This window comes from Phocoena sinus, chromosome 13 (assembly GCF_008692025.1).
Source record: "Phocoena sinus isolate mPhoSin1 chromosome 13, mPhoSin1.pri, whole genome shotgun sequence".
Classification (NCBI taxonomy): Eukaryota; Metazoa; Chordata; class Mammalia; order Artiodactyla; family Phocoenidae; genus Phocoena; species Phocoena sinus.
Genome location: NC_045775.1, coordinates 15675911 through 15685558, shown reverse-complemented (window position 1 = coordinate 15685558; position 9648 = coordinate 15675911). Strand labels below are relative to the sequence as shown.

The window sequence follows — 9648 nt, the reverse complement described above, 5'->3', positions numbered from 1 at the left end:
GAAAGGGAAGCTGAAGTGTATCAAGGATGACTAAAATAAGAGGCGGATGAAATTCATATGAAAGGGAAGATAAAGTTTCAGCATAGCGACAGCTTCCCAGCGGTCTCGCTGGATCTGGGCCACAGGGCCCAACCCAGGGTCAAGGACCTCCCAAACCCCACCACACCACACGTGCTGAGGGAACCAATTCCCGAGAGCGGCGAGCGGCGCGCGGCGCGGCGCGGGTCTGTGACGTCAGAGGGAGGCGGGACTTCCGGTCCCGGTGACGCCTAACCAAGACGGCCACGGTAGAGCCAGCTGCATTCTAGGCTGACAGGTGAGGACTTGCCTCCCACGCTCGGGGTGACTTTGTAGGCGAAAGGACGGCCGGGCAGGCACGCGGGAGCTGGAACCCTTCCTCTCTATCGCTCCTCGCAGAGCCCGTGCTGTCCTTAGCCAGACGGCTGCGACCGCTCGGGGGTTCGGGGCCACTTTGGCCGGGAGCCCCTTTGGCTGCTTGCCCAGCGGGAACGTACCGTTTGTACTGCTAACTGTAGCCCGCCTGTGGAGAGTCTTATGGCGGCTCCTCTGGGGGGTAAGGTCCAGGACGTTGGGCGACTGGCAGGGCTGAAATGACTAGAAGTGACTGGAGTCTGGGCCGGGGACTCCAAAGGTCTGAGTTCTTGTACCAACCAAGCCTGTAGCCCTGGGCAAGTGACTCTCTTCCCTCCCTGGGTCTCAGTTTCCAACCTTGTCCATTAACGGGCTCTTTTGGTTTGGAATCGAGTTTCTCATCAGGATCAACTTCCTCCCCCACGCCTCTCCCAAATTTGTTACACCAGGTATCCTTGAGAACTGACTCTTGCACCAATTTCTGAACTTGACACTCCCCTAGCCAGTTATTTGAGGTTCACTCTAGCTGCTGTAATATTTCTCAGTGGCGCCAAGGTCAAAACGGCGCTTGCTCCCTTGAATTTGGAGTGCAGCATTTTGGGGAAACAATTGCGGGTCTTGTTGCCTCTACTGAGTGCCATGCATCATGGTATTTTTCAGAAATAGTCTGTCTCATTTTTTCTCATGTATAAAATGGGGTACATTAGTAGCCACTTGATAAGATTATTTTATTAACTGAGATAATTCATACAACACTTGGAACAGTGCTTTATGTGTAATAAGCACTTAGTAAACATCAACTCTTAAAGAATGACCCGTACGCTGACTTTCACAGCTCTCTTGAAGTTCTTTGCAGCAGACACCTAGTGCTCATGCTGCTTTTCGTCCACACATAGGCCTTACTGTAAACTGTCACCCTTGGTTTTTTTTTATTTTTCTACACGAGACAGGTTGCATAATTCCTTTAAGATGCATCCAAGTTGTTGAGTGTGTCAATAGTTTGTTCCTTTTTATCGCTGAGTAGTATTCTATGGTATGGTTGTACCACAGTTGGTTTTACCATTCACTTGTTGAAGGACATTTGCGTAGTATCCAGTTATGGGCTGTTACAAATAGAACTGCTGTGAATCTTTGCTTGAAGGTTTTTCTGTGAATATGTTTTCATTTCTCTAGGAAAAATGCCCAATAGTACAATTATTGTGTCATAGGGTGTGCATTTAGTTAATTCAGGTGATCATATGTTTTTTCTTTAGCATCTTGATATGGTGGACTACACTGATTGATTTTTGAATGTTGAATATACATGGAATAGATCCCACATAATTCTTCTTATACATTGCTAGATTCTATTTGTTAATATTTTGTTAAGGTATAGATATGAGAGGTATTGGTGTGTAGTTGTGTTTTGGGGGTTTATTTGGTTTGTTTTTTGGCCACACCGCATGGCTTATGAGATCTTAGTTCCCCGACCAGGGACCAGGGATTGAACCAGGCACAGGCAGTGAAAGTGCCAAGTCCTAACCACTGGACTGCCAGGAAATTCCCGTGTAGTTTTCTTTTTTTGTACTGTCTTTGTCCAGTTTTGGTATCAGGGCAATAGTATTCTGTAGGGTCTTTAGTGATAACCCCTGTTTCATTCCTGATGTTAGTGATTTGCATCTTCTCTCTTTTTCAGTGGTGGTTTATTGATTTTATTGATCTTTTTCAAAGAACTAGCACTTTAATTTTTCTGTTTTCAATTTTATTGATTTTTCTCCATCATTTTCTTCTGCTTGCTTTAGGTTTATTCTGCTATTCTTTTTTCTAGTTTCTTGATTATTAATTTGAGACCTTTTCTTGTTTCTAATGCTAGCATATAGTGCTATAAATTTCCCTCTCAGCATTGCTTTTGTTGCATCTCACAAATTTTGGTGTATTGTCTTTTCATTTTCATTGAGTTCTATGTATTCTTAAAATTTCCTTTGCAACTTCCTGTTTGACCCATGGATTATTTAGAAGTGTGCTCTTTGGTTTCCAAGTATTTGGAGATTTACCTGTTGTCTTTTCTGTTACTGATTTCTAGTTTTATTCCATAATGGTCAGAAACATAAGCTGTATGATTTTAGTTCTTTTAAATTTACGTTTGTTTTATGGCTCATGATGAGGTGTATCTTGGTGAATGTTCCATGGGCACTTGAATGTGTATTCTGCTGTTGTTGGATGTCAATTGCATGTCAATTATATCCTGTTGGTTGATGGTATTGTTAGGCTCTTCCATATATTATTGATTGTCTGTCTAGTAGATGTTTCCATTGCTAAAAGTTTCCAACTATAATTGTGGAATTTTCTGTTTCTCCATTTAGCTCTATTGGTATTTGATTTATGTATTTTGAATGTCTGTTCTTCAGTGCATATATATTTAGGATGTCTTCTTGGTGGATTAATCCTATCATTATGAAATGTCCCTCCTTGTTCAGTAATTTTCTTTGCTTTAAAGTCTACTTTATCTGATAGTTGCATAGCCATTGTTGCTTTTTTAAAATAATAATATTAGCGTGATATATCTTTTTCCATTCTTTTATTTGCAACCTACCAATGTCATTATGTTTGAAGTGAGTTTCTTTTAGGCAACATATAGTTAGGTCATATTTCTTTTTAAATCCATTCTACCAGTCTCTGCCTTTTAACCAGTATAATTAGACCATTTGTATTTAAAATAATCATTGATATGTTAAGGCTTAATTCAGGCATTTTATTATTTATTGTTGTTGTTGGTTTCCTCCGTTATCATTTTTCTGTTTCTCTTTTCTTGCCTCCTTGTAGGTTACTTAAATGCTTTTTAGAATTTTATTTGACTTATTTACATTCTTGAGTATATCTCTTAGTATACTTCTTTTTTTCATGGTTGCCCTAGGTATGACAGTATATATACATAACATCACACAGCCTACTTTTGTATTGACATTTTACTGCCTTAAGTGAAGTGTAGAAAACTCACTTACATTTACATCTTTTTACCCTTTCCATTTTTTAAATATAATTATCAGATTTCCCCTACATACACTGAATACCACATTAAACTTTTGCTTCAACCATGAAATATTATTGAAGAAGCTAATGACGAGAAACATAATCCATTATATTTACCACTGCTTTTACCTATTCCATTGTTCTTTTTTATCTGAAGTTAAACCTTATTCACTTATTCCTTTCTGTTTGGAGAACTTCCTTTAAGAGATCTTACTTGAGAGGTAGATACGTTAGTGACAAATTCCTTTAGTTTTTCTTCATTTGAGAATATCTTTATTTCTCCTTCATTCTTGATGGATAGTAAGGATAGTTTTTTCTGGTAAGGAATTTGGGGTTGAGAGTTACCTTTCCTTCAGCACTTGAAAAACGTTTGCCACTTCTTCCTAGCCTCCTTGGTTTCTGACGAGAAATCTGCTAACATTCAAATTATTGTTTACCTGTAGGTAATATATCATTTCTCTCTGGCTGCTTTTTAGATTTTTTTCTTTGTTTTTAGTTTTCTCAAGTTTGACTATGATATGCTTTGTATTGTATTTCTTTGGTTTTATCCTATTTGGGGTTAACTCAGCTTCTTGAATCTGTAGGTTTTATGTGTTTTGCCAAATTAAAGAGGTTTTTATCAATTGTTTTTTATAACATTTTCAGCCCCATACTCTTTCTTCTATTTCCCTGGGACTCTGGTTATACAAACGTTGGGCCATTTGTTATTTTCCTACCAGTCCCTGAGATCCTGCTCATTTTTTTAAAAGTCTGTTTTTGTCTTGTTTAGATTTAGTAAATTCTATTGATGTGTCTACAAGTTCACTGATCCTGTTCTGTCAATTTAACTCTACTAGTGAACCCATCCACTAAGTTTTGAGAAATGTATTATACTTTTCAATTCTATAATTACATTTGGTTCTCACTTTTATAAAGTATTTTATTGTTTAAGGAGAATTACTTTGAATATCCATGTAATTTCTGAGCAAAATTAATGATAGCTGTGGATTATTTGTACATATAAACTAATCATCTTACTCAAGATTTTAATCTTCTCAGCAGAATTATTGCTTTAATTAGCAGAAGAAAAGTGAACACATGTAATTTTTCTCTCCTTGTTTCAGTCAATTTCTTATTAGAAACCTAATAAAAGGGAAATGGGGAAGGAAATGAAGAAGGAAATTTAGACCTTGGTAAATGGCAAATTGTAGTATCCCACTAGCAGGTGGAGTGGGAATTTTGGAATTCTAGAACAAAGAAACCAAGAAGCAAAAATGAAATGAAAAATTTACATTTGCTTACTAAAACTTTTAAAGGAGTTTTGTGACATAGTTCCAGATTCAGAAAGCTCCCTCCTTTCCCCCTTTTTTTGAATAACACTGACGATTTTAAGTACAACAGGTAACTTTCACTGGCCATACTTGAGATTTAGGTAATGTTGATTCTTGGTTTTATTGGTTCGATTTCTACCCTTACCAAATAATTAAAAATTAACCATGGACCCAATTGCCAGATTCGTTGACATTATAGCACTGTGATTAAGAACGTATTTCCCAGTAAGTATGAAAATTTAATATGTGAAAAAGTGGGGAAAAGATGATTTTTTTAAATTAAGTAGGATTAGCACAAGTAGCTCTCTATTGTAAGAAAAACAAAATTGAATTCTTATGTAGATGGCTTAAAAGTTGAAATGTAAAAACTAGAATAATAAAAATTACAATAAACATCTAGGAAGCTATATGTTAAATATAGGAGTCCAGAAAAGGGTTAGTATCAGCAATATACAAAGTTGTCTCACAAACCAATAAGAAAATGATAAATAACCCACTTGGAAGTCAGGCAAAGGATATGAATAGACAATTCACAGAAAAGAAAGTCCAGAAGGCCAGCAAACATGAAAAGATGTTCAAATATACTAGTAGTCAGAGAAATACAAATTAAAGAGTGAGATATTTTGTACCCAAAGACTATAAGAATTAAAAGTAATGGTACTGCTTATTGATGATAGGATTGTAGTGTTTCCATTCCCCTCATCTTTAGCATCAGAATCCAAGTCATCTTTGTCACTTTCCCTTCCCTGGATTCCCTTACAGAATTATTACCAAGACTTTAGTCTCTCATTCACTCCTTTCCCACTCTTGCCCTTATTTCTTGCTTGGGTTATTTTGATAGCTTCCAAACTCTAGTGAAATCTTGTGTTTTCTCTGTCTTTCACAATCTTCTTAATAATATAATTTGGAAGGGTCTGCAGAACTAAAATCTTTGTTTAACCTATTTTGACAGATTGTGTTTTCCAAAGTTGGCCACAACAATAACTCCCATACCACATACTATTCATATGATATGATACTTCCCTTATTTATAGAGGTCCATTTTGCTCCCCTTGCATATGGGTGAGCTTGTGGCTAACATGCAAGTAATGCTATGTGACTTCTGAGACTAGGTCTTAAAAGGTGATGCAGTTTCAGTCTGTTCCTCTTGAGACAATTGCTCTTGGAACCCAGTTCTCATGCTGTGAACAAGCCCAAAATAGTCCATGTGGAGAGACCATACAGAGTGGACATGTATAGATATTCCTGGCCAGCAACCTATCTGAAAGCAGCATCAGTCATCAGACTTGTGAATAAAGATACTTCCAGAGGACTCTCACTTCCAGAGGACTGTCACTTCCAGAAGACTCCTGCCCCCAGTGAACATATCACACCCACCAGTGACCACAGGAGAAGCAAATAATAATAATAATAAAGATAAATAAAAGAAATAATAAAATTTAAAACCATAGTACAGCCCTCGTTGAGGGCAGTGGGAGAGGAGGGGCTGCCCTGAGTGTGGTCCTTGCCTGGATTTTGACACAGCAACTTTCTGTAGTGAGCACTTTGTATGAATTGTGGACTTCCTTTTCTCAAGTTGTGGGTATTCATTCTGTAATCTGTCTAGAGCACACATTGAAATCCAACTTCTAATAAACATAATGGTGCATTCCCCCGCCCCCCGCCGCCCACAGTAAAAAGTCTCCTCAGCTAAGGCCCCAGATATTACAGATTAGAGATAGGCTATTCTTGCTATGCCCTTTCCTAATTCCTGACCCACAGAATCCATGAGTATAATAAAATGGTTGTTTTAAGCCACCACGTTTTGGAATAATGCAGCAGGCATAACTAGAATACCCATATAATGTATATAATCTTGGTGTTTGTGACTAATGACAGCTATCTTTCTTCCAATCCAATCTCTATATATTTATTTCTCTTCTGTGTCTTATTACATTGGTAGAGACCTCAAGTACACTGTAGAATAGAAGTGTTGACAGCAGACTTCCTTGTCTTGATGTCAAACTCAGAGGTGCCTTTAGTATTTCACCCTTAGTAAAATATCTACTGTAGGTTTTGTTGTTGTTGTTTTTGCTGTAGGTTTTTTATAGATTCTTAGATTCTGTAAAAGATAATCCCTCTATTCTTTTTTAAGAGTTTTTCATGACTGTATTGTATTTTATCAGGTGTATTTTCTATTGGTTGAGATGATTATATATCTTTCTCCTTTATTCTACTAATGTGTTACATTGATTACATTTTGAATGTTTAAACAACCTTGCATTTCTGATCTATACACAATTTGGTTGTCGTGTATACCCTTTATGTATCACTGAATTTGGTCTCCTAATATTTTGAATAGAGTTTTTGCATCTATGTTTCTGAGAGAGGTTGTCCAATATGTTTCCTTTCTTATAATGCCCTTGTCAGATATTATACCAAGGTTTACTGGCCTCATAAAATGAGTTGATAAATGGGCACTCTTTTTCTGTTCTATGGCCAACTCCGTAAGATTGGTATTATTTCTTCCTTAAATGTTGACTCTCATCTGGATTAGGAGTTATGAATTCAATGTCTGCTGGATATAGGACTATAAAGATGTTTCTAGCCTTTTTGTGTTTGTTTCAGAATTTGCCCACATCAAATTTATTGGCATAAAGTTCCTCATAATATTCTTTTATTATCTTTTCAATGTCCATAAAATCTGGAGTGATATCTTCTCTTCACTTCTTATATTGGTTGTTTGTGCCCTTTTCCTTGATGTGTCTTCTCAGGGATTTGTTTATTTATTTATAGGTCTTTTCAAAGAGCAAACTTTTGGCTTTGTTAATCTTTCCAAATGTAAACTTTCTTTTCCTATCCCATTAATTTCTATTTGTTGTTATTTTACTTTTTCTATTTTATTTATTTGGATTCATTTAGTTTTTCTAACTCCTTAAGATAGAAAGTTAGATCCTTGATTTCCAGCCTTTTTTTCCTACTATTTTAGAAAATATTTTAGAAAGTATTTTAAGACTTTAAATTTTCTTGCATTCATGCCTTTGTCTGTATCCTATACATTTTGATATATCATATTTTCATTATTTGTTTCATTATTCTATTCTAAATTGCATTGTGATTTCTTCTTTCCCTCATCAGTTATTTAGAAGTATATTGCTTAATTTCCAAAAATTGGCAGATTTTCTTATTATTTTTGTTATTTATTTTTGGCTTAATTCCACTGTGGTTAGAGAACATCCTCTATGTTATTTCAGTTCTTTGAAATTTGTTGAGTCTTGCTGTATGGCCAAGTATGTGGTCAGTTTTGGTAAATGTTCCATGTACACTTGAAAAGGATATGCATTTTGCACTTATTTGGTGTAGAGTTCTATATATGTCAGTTATGTTGATTATGTTAACATAAATATTAATTATGTCAATCAAAATTTATATATTTTTGTTGGTTTTTTTTCTGTGCTCATTCTGTCATTCTAAGAGGTGTGTTAGAATCTTTCACTATGCTTGTGGATTTGTCTATTTCTCTTTTTACTTATGTCCCCATACAATGTTGTTACAATATTATTGACCATATTTCTTATGCTGCATATTACATCCCTGTGACTTATTTATTATATAACCGGAGGTTTGTACCTCTTAATCCCCTTCACCTATTTCACCCACCTTCCTACCCACTTCAGGATCAAACTTAATTTTAATGTACTTTTTTTTTTTTTTTTTTTTTTTTTGCGGTACGCGGGCCTCTCACTGTTGTGGCCTCTCTCGTTGCGGAGCACAGGCTCCCGACGCGCAGGCTCAGCGGCCATGGCTCACGGGCCCAGCCGCTCCGCGGCATGTGGGATCTTCCCAGACCGGGGCACGAACCCGTGTCTCCTGCATCGGCAGGCCGACTCTCAACCACTGTGCCACCAGGAAAGCCCTAATGTACATTTTAAACTAAAAAAGCCTCTCTAATTTAAAACAACTCCTAGACTCACTTCTATTGTATACCAAACATTTAATATACTATAGAGATCACCAGCATGTCAAAGTTTGCTACCAGCCTAATTAAAAAAAAAAAGAACTTGGAATAAAGCTTCCGCTTCCAATTTTGTATGTATTTGTACTTCTTATATTGTGTTGTGATAACAATTACAAATTTTGTATCTCTTCCCTGGGCCTTTAAAAATTTAATGCTCACTTGTCTAGGCACTAAATACTTTACAAGTAGGTTTAGTACTATGCTCAGGAATACCACTAATTAATTGCCAAAGTGCAGATACATGCAGAGTGTACGCTCTGCTTTGTGTAACTGTGGGACAATAACACGGGTCACAACTTATATTTGATAATAATATACATAAAATTTTTGTCATTTGAAGAAGTTTCAGCAGCTTCTTATCTGCCTTATATACATGATAAATAATACAAGTTATTTTTAGATTTTGTTTGTGCTTTAACTTTGAAAGAAAAGTATCTTACTATCTCTTTTTCAAATGTAATATAGTTTCATTGAAGACTACCTGGACATTGCAACGAGTTCTTTAAAAAATTATTTTAGCATGTGCAGTTCTTACATGATGGATAAAGTAGAATTCTGAGTAGCCAAAATAAAATGCAGACATTACTTGGATGCTAAAGCTGAGTGAGGGACTCATTTATAGTGGTCAAATGCTGCTTTTCAGTTTTGTGTATTGTCTAGGTTTGTATAAGATTTAATTGGAAAAAAATTCTTTTACTAAATAAAGTTAGAAACCCATTAATATAAGCAGATGAACACCTATGCTTAGCTGAGTGAGGATTGCCTAAGTTGTACAGATTATATCTACACTGTACACATGGTTTTTATCCAGCCTAAGTCTTGCTACTTATCAAAACTGATCATTAAAATTGCTTGTAGGTGGCGGCTGAAGGTGGGGCCATCAGCCTTTTATAATATATATTAGAACACATTGTCCTGTCTTAACCTGCCCACTGTTGGCAGCATTGAATTACCTTGGGT

At 36.3% G+C, this 9648-nt stretch overlaps 1 protein-coding gene across 3 annotated transcripts in view; it reads left to right on the top strand.

Moving 5' to 3' along the window:
* Nucleotides 1-249: 249 nt before the first annotated feature.
* LDAH (lipid droplet associated hydrolase) overlaps nt 250-9648 on the top strand; it is a 96781-nt gene continuing 87382 nt past the window's right edge. The window contains exon 1 of one of the 3 annotated variants that reach the window (XM_032653144.1): nt 250-316. The gene's annotated coding sequence lies outside the window, so the exon portion shown is untranslated. The remainder of the gene's footprint in view (nt 317-9648) is intronic. The other 2 variants (XM_032653143.1, XM_032653145.1) reach the window with 2 other exon arrangements.